At 47.8% G+C, this 13,777-nt stretch overlaps 1 protein-coding gene across 4 annotated transcripts in view; it reads left to right on the top strand.

The window, feature by feature from the left end:
- INPP5K (inositol polyphosphate-5-phosphatase K) overlaps positions 1-13,777 on the top strand; it is a 501,130-nt gene that overhangs the window by 82,645 nt on the left and 404,708 nt on the right. For 2 of the 4 annotated variants that reach the window (XM_085649055.1, XM_085649052.1), the window contains exon 1: positions 2,894-3,016. The exons of 1 other annotated variant lie outside the window; for it this stretch is intronic. The gene's annotated coding sequence lies outside the window, so the exon portion shown is untranslated. Of the gene's footprint in view, positions 1-2,893; positions 3,017-13,777 lie in introns of those variants that run through there. One more of the 4 variants, XM_085649053.1, reaches the window with a different exon arrangement.

The following is a 13,777-nucleotide window of genomic DNA, read 5'->3' as shown; positions in this document are numbered from 1 at the left end:
TTCCAGGAAGGAATGAAGGACGTCGCGGAATGGATGAAGCTCAGCCGTCTGAAACTGAACTCAGACAAAACGGAGGTCCTCATCCTCGGACAATCCCCATCCGCCTGGGACAACTCCTGGTGGCCCACAGCGCTGGGCACCGCACCCACACCCACAGACCACGCACGCAAACTGGGATTCATCCTGGACTCCTCCCTCACGATGACCAAACAAGTCAACACCATCTCCTCTTCATTTTTCAACACTCTGCGCATGCTTCGAAAGATCTTCCGGTGGATCCCCACCGAAACCAGAAAGACGGTCACCCAGGCCCTCGTCACCAGCCGACTGGACTACGGGAACGCCCTGTACGCAGGAACCACAGCCAAACTCCAGAAATGAATGCAGCGAATACAGAGCACCTCTGCACGACTCATCCTCAACATCCCTCGCCACAGCCACATAACTCCCCACCTGAGAAACCTGCACTGGCTCCCCGTCAGCAAGAGGATCACGTTCAGGCTCCTCACCCACGCACACAAAGCGCTCCACAACATGGGCCCCGAATACCTCCACAACCGCCTCTCGTTCTACACTCCCACCCACCAGCTCCGCTCCGCCAGCCTCGCCCTACGGATTTGCAAAACCACAACCGGAGGAAGATCGTTCTCCTACGTGGCCGCCAAGACATGGAACTCCCTCCCCGCACACCTTCGACTGACCCAGGACCATCTCACCTTCAGGAAGCACCTCAAGACCTGGCTATTCGAGAAGTAAACGACCCCCCCGCCCCCTTCAGCGCCTTGAGACCCTCACGGGTGAGTAGCGCGCTCTATAAATGTATTGATTGATTGATTGATTAGTGTTTCCCCCTTTTCAAATGACAGTTTGACCACGGGGGTGTAGTCTCTACTCAGACATTCTGAGCTGGGGAAACAGTATTGTGTGTTTGTTTTCCTGCCGGTGTGGTAAACGGAAAAATCCACCAGTTGGCACTGCAGGGTTATTCTTGAGTCCTAGCAGCTTCCCTGACGCTGCTGGTGCAGAGATTTTCCTGTGCTATCGGCATATGGGGAGTCACCCAGATTCTTCAGTCTGTAGTGCTGCCTCTTCGAAACTGGAGGCTCCTGGGAGTGTGCCTCGCACTCTGGGGCCGTTTCTCTGTGGCTGTAGGGCTTTGTGAGCCTGGTGCGGTGGAGGCAAAACTCGCCAGGCGGCGCTGCGGGCTCCTCACCGTGGGCAGTTTCGCTTTGTCCCGGAACTGGAAGCTCCTGCAGGGGAACATTGGCTGGTGCAATGCCACTGGTATCCCTCCTGGGTCCGCCCTGTGTGCAAAGGAGTTCCCCCCCCCAGCGGGGCTGCCAGTCCAGGGAATGCCGGTGTGAGGGACGCACTCGCCAGCCACTTTCCTTCCCTGCTCTTGATGCGGCGCATCAATTGACCGCCAGGCGGCGCAGACGCTTCTCACATGGCCGCTGCAGCCTTTTTCATGCTGCTGGCCGTGCTGTCCCGTAGGTGCTGTGGAGACAGATGTCGGCGCGGGGTGAGGTGTGGCTGTGAAGGTCAGTTTTCCTTTTTTCCCCTTAGTGCTCCTGCCGGATTTCTCTGGTGATACTTGCCGCCTCTTCTCAGGCAATTTGCGGACAGGGGTTGTTGTTGTGCTGGTGCGCAGTTTGCGTGCGGGAGGGGCGGGCGCCGCTGCAGGGCCGATGCTCTCCTCCTCTCACCTTCAGGCACGGAGGGTGCTCCAGTGTTGGCGCCGTGATTTGCCCCTGCGCTTTGGGTCCTCTCCTGTGGTCTCTGTCTGCCGGATCACGCGCCACAAGCACGGCGTAGACTTCCTTCATTCCGCCCCCTGGTCATTTCAGCCTGGTCTGCGGGGAATGCAGGCAGGTGCTGCAGGGCATTGCTGTTGGGAGCTAGTAAGCAGTAGGTCCTGGGGTGCCGCAGACTCGGGCCATTACACCCCCCACGACAAACCACAGAGCGCGCCCGACAGCAAACACGTGGGGATCGACCAACTCGTCGCCATTGTTGTGTCCTGTGCCCTAGGCCCACATGCCGGGATAATGGCCACGTAGACACGATAGTGTATTACTGGAACTGGCCACGAGCACGTGCACCCTGGCTCTTTTATTAACAGGGTCAAGTCACTCGTGACACCTGTGATGGATCGGTGTCAGGTGCATGTGTGTCCAACCCTCGAGGGAGTGGCTACAAAGACTAGTGCCTGCTGAGACACTAGAACGTGTCCAGCACGACACAACAAAGGGATCAACTAAGGTGCAGACTTCGATAAAAGTGTAAACGCTGATTTCGTTACAGCTCCACTTTTTCAGAAACAGATGCTGTCAGAGCATACAGAATTGCCTGAGAAATATTACAGGCTTGGGTTAATTGGTGACCAATGCCGGGAATTGGTGACCGGGTTCCAAACATCACTCATTTGCCACCACTTGCTACTCTGCACCGCTCCTTCCAATCCTGAATTGTGCTTAGCAACAACACAACCTACTCGAGCCAAGGGGAGAGGATGTGGTCCGTCGGCTGCGCTGCCGCCTCTGGTGCAGGAAACCAGGGTTCGAGCCTCGAGGTCGCGTCCACATCTTGTGATTCTGGGCAAATCACTTAATCTCACCGTGCCTGAATGTGTAATGTAAAGCGCGCTCCAATACCTTCGGGTGGAGTTCGCGCTATATAAATATGCAAAAAAAAATAAAAAGACCGACTGTAACTCACGGTTGAGTTCAGGCTTGCCCGGTCCGTGACAAACACCAAAACAGTATTATAAATAATATTGCTCAACTGCAGAGGCACGTGGTTGACTCTACAGCCAATGAGCACTTCGGAAGCGTAGGAGGATTGGCTGAGGTACACCAATGGTAGATCATTTTACATAATACGCGATTTTCTCGCCCTAATACGGCTGATATAATATGTATGGTCATGGGTTTGTTTGCTGTGCGACCCGGAAGTACCGAAATTAAAAGATTAATAACAGAAAACGAAAATTAGGCTGAATTCACGAACGGTCTGTGTAAGTATCGTGCAGGCGATTAGCATGGTGCACAGGCGTGCAGTGTGTCATTGTGTACTTAAGACTTGATGTCCATGACAGCTTTCTTGTGCGCGCCGCCGGTTTTCTTGCAGTACATCACAGTGTGGCAAAAAATGTCTCAAAGCACTCACAGAGCTAAAAGTTAGTGTTGACCAAGCAACGTGATCTTTGTGGATATCGTTTTCTAAAAACGCACTTGGAATTGTACACCCGGTTTTGCAAGAAATATTCATTTTTTAAATTGCCTGTGATCATATCTTTATAAAGTGCCTTACTATAATAATATTGCATACCTATGAATGAATACTGTCTGTTTAACATACATCATATCAGATGTGGAGTATTAATCAGGAATAGGTGAACGACTGGGATGAGGAATATATAACTTTCACAGAGCGAACTAGTCAACAATGAACATTTCCAGAAGGTTGTTGATATTAAAAAGACTGTGAGTGCCGACTTCAGTACCAACTTACTGTACCTCATTCTCACAGGACTTCGATTGATATGAGCCATATGTTTGTGATTTTTAGTAAAAAGCAGGCAGCGTGAGTATTTTTGATGCTTTGTTATTGATAGATGTTATAAGTTTGTTGGTTGTGGGTGGAGGGCTAACCTAGACGTGTTTACATGCAAACTGGTGTATTTGACTTTCTCATTGCCCGACGTGTTTGTGTGTGACTTAGCTGGAGTTATTGCATAGTGAGATGCAGTCGTGATACTCCTGCTAGCCTGTTTTGACTGATTTAAGTGGTTGGGTGTTTTCTATTCTGTTGAGATATGTACTGCGGTATGATGGTGAATATTGCTGGTATGCTTAAATGCTGTTGTGTGAACTCGCCTACGTGGCATGTCACTGCATTGTTGGCTGCGCGAACTGCTCCGTGTATTATGTTGTTTTGGACGTTCCATGTGTGTTGTTATTTATTCTTCACTAAGAAACAGTGACGCCAAATTTTGTCCATGTGACACTGACAAAATCCTCGCAATTCTAATTTATGATCCCGGGTTTCTCAACTCAGTATTCTGCAAATAGATGCTGTTGGACTAATTCTGACATATGTATATTTTATGCATGTATGATTGTGAATTACATCTTTTATGGCATTACTTTACAACCCTTTATGCATATAGGGACCTGTCACTTATCTTTACTTGTCAAAAGGTACTGATTCAATTTGTTGTGCTGTTTACCCTTAACTGTTCTTTATCTCTTTCACAGATCTAGACTGTGAGCTTCCGCTGTCACAAAAACCTGTCACCCTTTCAAATAATTTCACTGACCCTTCATTTGCTTGCTCATGTTTGTAACCAACATATGTATTTATGTTTATCTGTAAATATATTTTTGCGCTCCACCTCTTCCATAAGTACTGTAACGTTATGCATGCAATCCTTTCTGTAAAGATGTTATACACTACACCTGCTTCATATGTACTGGATGTACTTTTAAGTACAGTGTTCAAACACCCTTGAGTACTGGTCTACGCTATAAAAAAAGTGTAAGAAAAAAATTGAAAGTACTATTGAGAGCACATTGATACCTACCTATGTTGAAAGCATGCACTATGTTCTTGGTACATACTTCTGTGTATTGCAATCTGTAGGTTGTTGGGTTAAAGTTGAATGGTGTTGGGGCTCCATGATAGCATTTTAGATGCATAACCGAACTGTTTTGGATGCACATGTTGTGCGCTAAAAGTGCTGGTGGGCTATAAGCCTTTTACTCCAATGATACATGGTAGTCAGGGCCCAGCTAGGTTGTCCATTCTAGGCATGTTACCAAACAGGTACATTGAGCCCTTCTGTCTCTTCCAAATGGGTTATCTTACACGTATAGAAAACAAGGGGCGCAAACAGCCTGTATTTCCTGAGTTTGTTAACATACAGATGCATTTTTAGTGCCTTCAACCAGTAGTATTGTAGCAATGGCATTCAGGGCACAGTTAGCCTGTCCATCCTAGGCATGTTACCAAGCCGGTACAGTGAAACGTAGGTTTCATATCTCTGCCTTCTTCGCTTTAGGATTTCATGATCCTGGTCAAATAGAAGAGGGTTAGTGAGTGAGTGTAGAGCTATGAAGTGTTCTGTATGTTTGTATGTGAGAGGAGACCCCTATCATTTTTGACCTAGGATATTAGGATAGTTGATCAGCTTAGGGAGATTGATTGAGTGAGAATAAGTGAAGTATTTAACTGCGCAGTGCAAAGTAAAGTGTTTGTGGTGGAGGAAGAGCAGGGTGCGGGACCCTTATCCCTGATCAGGGTCAAGGACTGACGGCGAAGATTGAAAAAGTGCTGCACAAAAGCAGTGCAGTGTGTCTGTGGTGAAGGAAGAATACAGGGGACACATTTTAAAGCAGGAGTAGGTAAGTGAATGAATGAATAAGTGCAGGGCCTGGGGGTATAGTTGGTAGGTGAAAGTAGTCAGGAGCACCCTTATGAAGGAAGCACAGAGATGCATTTCACAGTAAAAATGACAATCCGTGCACTGTACCCATAAAAGCCAAATCCGAAGTAAGTTATGGTGTTCTGGATTTGACACTTTGACGAGTGAACATTAGACAAGTTACATTTATGAGTTTAAAAAAAGTATAGAATTACCAGCCGATCCCTATGTAAAGCATGTACCCTCCTCTTCACTGTATCTCTCTCCTCTCTCAGTCACTTCACCCTCCACTCTCTTGACATATGTAATTAATAACAGTAAGTGTACCCTTGGTAATTGATCAGCGACATTCATCCTACTCAGGTATTGGTGCTGGTCTCATTGACTGCATTAAAAAATAGGGTCCAAGCATGCCAGATTCCAGGGATCCATAGTAGACATTGGTTCTTGCCAGTTAAGTAGTGAATGGAAACACTTCACAGTGTCCAGCACTCTAGGGTTACTCACTCATGCATACTGAGTTAACCTGTCCAGACCACGGTGTCTCCCACATTAGTTGAAGTGTGGGGGGGGGGGGAAGTAGGGGAACTGTGGGCGTTGGTGTCCTGGCACAACTGTGGGGCATGGTACACCAGCGAAAGTCTTCTTAAATTATGGAGGGTACTTCGCTGAGAAATAAACCCTGACTGGTCTAGATGAATTAGGCTTAGAAGATGAGGGAGCAGGCACGCCGCCATTTATTACTAATGAGTTTGACATCTACTTTCAATGGCAATATTGATCTGTATGAGAAGGCCTCCAAGGGGTCATTGCCTGTTTTTTGTATCAGTATAATTAAGGCCTCGCGCACTTAGTGTGGGAGAGACCCTTTCTGGAGAGCCTCCTGGTAGCCCTCTAACAGCCTATCGACCGTTTGGTCTAGGTAATGGCTGTAGAATTCAGTGAGTAGCCCGTCACTTCTTGGAGTTTTTGTGGTTTTCATGTTCCTAATCAGCACGAAGATCTCTTCCTGGGTGATGGGCCTATGAAGGTTATCCCAATCGTCAGGATCTAACATTGGGAGTGGTATTTCAGCAAAGTATCCTCACCCAGAGTACATCGAGCTCAGATGGAGCTTGAAGACCTGATTGATGGCTCTCTGGGTGCAAACTATGGACCCCTGAACAGTACAGATTTGCAGTATCACCGGCCCTCCCACAATGGGCGACCTATTCCTTCAGGACCATGTGTTCTCCCAGACTGAAGACGCACGATTAAACGGCGCAACACCAATGGACCATTTTATGTTACATAGACTACAGAACGCTCTATGTGCAGAAATCCCCAGCAACTCGCTCGAACCTCAAGATTTTACCCCCCTGACTTTACTTATTAAAGACCCGGGCCGGAAACGCTTAATGTCCAAACTTTACAAAGCTTGCATTTCATTGCTCCCCACTAATGATTCTGGAATAAGAGGGTGTTGGGAGCGGGATCTAGGTCACGCTATATCTGACTTCCAATGGCAATACTGTTGCACACAAACACGTAAAATGTCCGTGAATCATCGCCACAAGATGTTACATTTAAATTCTTGTTGCAAGATTATATCACTCCTCAAAAAATACAATGCATGGATAATAATCGCCCACATTCCTGCCCTAGATGTCGGGATCCCCATGCAGATTTTCTACACATGACCTGGACTTGTACCAAAATAGCCGGATACTGGGCAGCCATCTACAGCGAACTTTAACGTATGGTACACCAGGCGCTCGCACCTGATCCACTACTGGCGCTACTTGGATTTGTACACAATGCCCCAAAAACAATAGGTAGATATGTGGCAACAGCCTTGCTGCTTGCAAAAAGTGAAATAGTTTTACGCTGGGGCAGCAAATGTTCACCAATGCTGAAGTGCCGGATCGCCAGCCAAACATTCTGTAGCACCAATAGCGAAAACCACTCACCTCGTGCCTGCGTGACATATGACAACTTCTCCAGGCATACCTTAAGGAAACACAAAATGATCCAGATCACACTGCCGAACCGGTAGTTTAGCAAGACACACGTACAACGCCCAGGCCCTAATTATACTACACACGTGCGTTCCCCACATCAGCCCCCTCATGCACTGGGTGGTTGAGTTGTGGAAGGAGTACAGTGTTATTACCGATTGTAGATTATGAGCTGTTACTTAGGTAGTCTGTAATGGAGCACAGTATGGAAATATATGTCTGTCATAATCCTATGGTTTGTTAATTGTGTAAAAACCGAAAATAAAGTTATAAAAAAAACAGATAGGCAGTATTGGTACCTGTTGGGGCTCCTGTCTGGTCAGACTGGCAAGCATCACTCCAGTTGTGTCTCCCTCTGCATACAACTGTTGGCGATATGTTGTATAAATATTTTTCTCGAGTCAGGGCAAGTCATCAAGTACCACCCTGCGACCCTCCCACCAGTCTTCCAATCTTTTTGGATGTGTGTGCAATCATTTCTCTATGGGAGCTAGTTCTCTTTCGTGTTCCTGAATGTCCCAGCTCAGTTGTTGACCCACCCCTAAGAGTACCACTTTCATTGCCTGCCAGTTCAAGGCTCTGGATCTTTCGGTGTCCCGGTATTCCTCAAAATAGTGCAATAGTGACTCCTGGATTGTAGCTTCAAATGAGGGGGGTCCTGATAATGCCTCGGCTCTCAATCTCCATAGAAGGATTGCGATGCGCCCCTGCTCTCCCACAAAGCTTATTTAAACAAGGGTGTGGTCTGATAAGTAAGAAATCTAGTGATCCTTCTGTGCCAGTCTGTTGAAGACTAGGCAGTGGTCTAATCCGCTGTGTGTACCCGCATCGGGCGTATAGCAGAATTATGTTTTCTCGATGGATGTCTCTCCTGCCACACAGCTAGAAGGTGGAGGCCCTGCCTTGTGTCGCATAAGGTTCTAGTCATGTTAGGCTTAGTATATTGTCCTGGCAGATCTCTATTGAGCATACTGTTGAGGATGCATTTCCAGTCACCCACCATTATAATGTCCGCATCAAGGTAACGCAGCGAGGCCGTTGACACTGTGGTGTAGAAGTCTAGGCAGTAAATGTTTGGCGCGTACATGTTTATGAGGCAGAGTTTGTGTCCATTCAAATCGCCAAGTATAATGACGTAGCTACCCTCCGGGTCGAGGACATTGCTTGAAGACCTGATTGATGGCTTTCTGGCTGCAAACTATGGACCCCTGAACAGTACAGATTTGCAGTATCACCGGCCCTCCCACAATGGGCGACCTATTCCTTCAGGACCATGTGTTCTCCCAGACTGAAGACGCACGATTAAACGGCGCAACACCAATGGACCATTTTATGTTACATAGACTACAGAACGCTCTATGTGCAGAAATCCCCAGCAACTCGCTCGAACCTCAAGATTTTACCCTATGACTTTACTTATCAAAGACCCGGGCTGGAAACGCTTAATGTCCAAACTTTACAAAGCTTGCATTTCATTGATCCCCACTAATGATTCTGGAATAAGAGGGTGTTGGGAGCGGGATCTAGGTCACACTATATCTGACTTCCAATGGCAATACTGTTGCACACAAACACGTAAAATGTCCGTGAATCATCGCCACAAGATGTTACATTTAAATTCTTGTTGCGAGTTTATAGCACTCCTCAAAAAATACAATGCATGGATAATAATCGCCCACATTCCTGCCCTAGATGTCGGGATCCCCATGCAGATTTTCTACACATGACCTGGACTTGTACCAAAATAGCCGGATACTGGGCAGCCATCTACAGCGAACTTTAACGTATGGTACACCAGGCGCTCGCACCTGATCCACTACAGGCGCTACTTGGATTTGTACACAGTGCCCCAAAAACAATAGGTAGATATGTGGCAACAGCCTTACTGCTTGCAAAAAGTGAAATAGTTTTACGCTGGGGCAGCAAATGTTCACCAATGCTGAAGTGCCGGATCGCCAGCCAAACATTCTATAGCACCAATAGCGAAAACCACTCACCTCGTGCCTGCGTGACATATGACAACCTCTCCAGGCATATCTTAAGGAAACACAAAATGATCCAGATCACACTGCCGAACCGGTAGATTAGCAAGACACACGTACAATGCCCAGGCCCTATTTATACTACACACGTGCGTTCCCCACATCAGCCCCCTCATGTACTGGGTAGACACTTGGTTGAGTTGTGGAAGGAGTACAGTGTTATTACCGATTGTAGATTATGAGCTGTTACTTAGGTAGTCTGTAATGTAGCACAGTATGGAAATATATGTCTGTCATAATCCTATGGTTTGTTAATTGTGTAAAAACCGAAAATAAAGTTATACAAAAAACAGATAGGCAGTATTGGTACCTGTTGGGGCTCCTGTCTGGTCAGACTGGCAAGCATCACTCCAGTTGTGTCTCCCTCTGCATACAACTGTTGGCGATATGTTGTATAAATATTTTTCTCGAGTCAGGGCAAGTCATCAAGTACCACCCTGCGACCCTCCCACCAGTCTTCCAACCTTTTTGGATGTGTGTGCAATCATTTCTCTATGGGAGCTAGTTCTCTTTCGTGTTCCTGAATGTCCCTGCTCAGTTGTTGACCCACCCCTAAGAGTACCACTTTCATTGCCTGCCAGTTCAAGGCTCTGGATCTTTCGGTGTCCCGGTATTCCTCAAAATAGTGCAATAGTGACTCCTGGATTGTAGCTTCAAATGAGGGGGGTCCTGATAATGCCTCGGCTCTCAATCTCCATAGAAGGATTGCGATGCGCCCCTGCTCTCTCACAAAGATTATTTAAACAAGGGTGTGGTCTGATAAGTAAGAAATCTAGTGATCCTTCTGTGCCAGGCTGTTGAAGACTAGGCAGTGGTCTAATCCACTGTGTGTACCCGCATCGGGCGTATAGCAGAATTAGGTTTTCTCGATGGATGTCTCTCCTGCCACACAGCTAGAAGGTGGAGGCCCTGCCTTGTGTCGCATAAGGTTCTAGTCATGTTAGGCTTAGTATATTGTCCTGGCAGATCTCTATTGAGCATACTGTTGAGGATGCATTTCCAGTCACCCACCATTATAATGTCCGCATCAAGGTACCGCAGCGAGGCCGTTGACACTGTGGTGTAGAAGTCTAGGCAGTAAATGTTTGGCGCGTACATGTTTATGAGGCACAGTTTGTGTCCATTCAAATCGCCAAGTATAATGACGTAGCTACCCTCCGGGTCGAGGACATTGCTTTTGTAGCAAAATGAGGCCCCCAGAGCAATCCAATGGAGTGCACCTCGGGCAAACCCAGAATAAGATGTGGCAAAGGGTTGTCACCTCCACCGCTTGCGTAGATAAGGAATACAGTCCCCCCCACACATGCGTTTCCTGTTGGACTGCCATGGACACTTTATAGCATTTCAAATATGTTAATACTCTGTGGCTTTTTTTCATATCGTGCAATACCCCTAGCATTCCATGATATGAATTTATTTGCACGTCCCGCCATTACTGGACCAGTTTCAGCCACCTCTGAACCAGAGGAAGATCCCTACCACCCATCGGGTCCCCATGAGTACAGTGATCCAGACCACATTTTACAAGAGCAGTGTGTAATTACCCAACTCTTTAAACATCTGAAGAACGTGTGTACCCACCTCCCCAAATCCACCCTCCTATTGGGCAGCTCAACCCCACTGTCTAGTCCGGCAACAGGCCACGCAAGAACCGTCTTTTGCCTCTCCATTCCCAAAAACGGTTCACTGTATGAACAGTCTAAGTCTAATAGAAAAAAGTGTGCACTTCGTGAGAGAGTAGAGCCCAATGGAGGTGCGAGGCCTAAGCACTCAAGATCCTCCGCCAAGTCTGAGCCTCTCTCAGCATGACCTCCTGGCAGCATATACATGTAAACAGTAACTGGAACCCCATTATGAAACAGTGAGCTGTCCCGCCTCATATCCAATGATGCACACAACGGAGAGCCTTACACCCAAATGTTCATAGTTTGTGGCACGTTAGCTGGAAGTGCAGTCCCTTCAGAGGAGCATCTCAACCACTCTGGCAGCCCCATCGCCTGATGTGCACGTTAGTACTTACAGTCTGACGGGCAAAGCTCAAGCGGTACCCATATCTGTGCTATCGCTGGCTGCACCGGGATCACTTTGACGCCTCTGGAATGAGTCTCTTGAGTCCGGGATGACCTCAGTGTCACGTAGGCTGCCATCCAAACACACCACAATTCTCCCTGGTGACCTCGTTTCTTACAGGCTTCTACTGTGGTTATTCCGCCGACTGATGTGGGCGGATTTTCTCTGAGTCCCTATCACAAGCGACTTGGCCCGCACCTCCCTCCAGGTGTCCACCCACTTGCAGGCTCTCCGAGGTCAAAGAAGAAGAGCACTTTCCCCTAGTGGAGAACACTTGGTATTGCAGGGAAAATGAAGCTATACTTCAGGTTTAAGTCTCTCATTCGTTTCTTTACTGATATAAACTTTTTCTGCTGTTTCTGGACTTTTTGTGTATAGTCTGGAAAGATTGAGATGGGATTCCGCTGAAACAGTGGAGGGCCCTGCATCCGAACATGCTGGAGTATAGTGTCTCGATCACAGAAATTGAACAAACAAGCAATCAAGGCTCTTGGAGGGGCACCCGGTTTTGGGGTGGGGGGGGGGGGGCAGAGCTCTATGTGCCATCTCTATGGTAAAGAATTTGGACAGTCGTTTAGGCTTCAAGGTATTCGTAATCCAGTCTTTGAGAAATAATTCCATCGACTGCCCCTATACTTTCGCAGGGAACCCTACAAATCTTACGTAATTTTTTTAGAATCTGCCCTCAGCGTCCTCTATGCATTCATCAAGTCAAGTGGTCAGTTTCTGGAGGGCAGAGACAGTGTCACGGAGGGCTTGGACTTCTTGTTGCAGGTCATCCGCGTTCTGTTCCACGGCAGCGACCCAGTCTGCCACTTTTCAGGGATCAGCATGAAGCAGCATGACTTCGATTAGAAAGCAGTACATTTTTGTAACCACTTTGGCCCTGGAACTTTGTATCGCCATCATTAAAACTGCAAGCATTGAAGCGCGGTTTGTCACCGCTCTGTTACCCCCTACTGGTCCCTTCTCTGCAATTTTCTTGACTGGGACCTCTAGCAGCATAGCATGGGTATAGTTCACAATCTTGTTAGATTGGGCAGGTTTATTCAGTTTGTCCTTCTACATGGCGCTAGGAGAGTCGATACCCTCAAATACGTCCTCCTTGCCCTCTGGTCCTGCAGGCTCTTCGGAGGCAGCAATTTAACTTTCAGCAATCTTGCTCCCTGACATTTACGAGTAAGGCTAGATGGAGCACGTCCAGGAAGGGCAGTAGGGACCCCCACCTCTATGCGGGCAGAGGAGACGATCCTCACGTACAGCAAGCCAAAGCGGCAGTCCCCAGTCACACCGGTGCGGGGGTAGCCAGCAATGGTTCTCCATGTGTAATTGGGTTCTCAAGTGGAGCTGAACTGCGTCATCGCATCCAACAGATTTAGGCAGCGGGCCCCCAACCGGCACGCACTGCAGTCGCTGTCCATACACTGCGTTGGTCGCACAGTCCTCTTGTCCAATAGATCAGCTCCAAGATTCTGGCAGTGTCAGTGGAAGCCCCCCACAGCCCAGGGCGTCACCTTTGTATGTACACAGTACGCTGCTTGCCCTGTCGCGAAGTGAGAGAGTGCACAATATTGGCCATGGGGAGAGGGGGTTTTGTACAGCGCGCCCACTTGCAGTTGAGTATTTGAGGCCACGCCGATTCAGCCGACTGACGGACCAGGTGGGGTCATATCATGCAGGCCGTTCACCCCACTGGCTGAAGGCGGGGCCTCGCCTGTGTCCCCCATTGCAGCCTTTGGGGAGTCCTCTCGACCCGCAGCAACCTGCTTCGCAATGGTAGGGTAGGTGCAGAGAGGCTCTTCGTAGCAGTATTGCAGCGTCTTTCCGAAACGGACAGAGACCAAGGGGCGGTCTAAGATGGAATCAAGGGGCCCATCGCCGCCCCATGTGTGGCTATCTAGGATGGTTGGCATTTCTATATTTTTGTACTGAGCTTAACAATTCAAGATGGCTTTGGAAGCATTTTCTGTCTAGACCATATACAAGGAGTCCTAGACTTGAGGAACCTCGAGTTGAGTAAGCCTTGAATAGATTTGTGTCCATGTTTTTGACTTCATAATTCACATGATCCATCTGACAGAATTGGGTTATGAATGAGAGTTGTGGGGCTTAGGATATATTAAAACTTGATGAGGCGAGAAAGTTCTGAGATTACATGTTCTGTGATCACATGTATTTAAACAATGAAACCCACACAACTTGTATATTCAGGAGTAGCATAGAGTTCTGTTGTGAAGCCAGGG

Source organism: Triturus cristatus, chromosome 3_2 (assembly GCF_964204655.1).
Source record: "Triturus cristatus chromosome 3_2, aTriCri1.1, whole genome shotgun sequence".
NCBI classification, from domain to species: Eukaryota; Metazoa; Chordata; class Amphibia; order Caudata; family Salamandridae; genus Triturus; species Triturus cristatus.
This window is presented reverse-complemented; position numbering and strand designations above follow the sequence as displayed.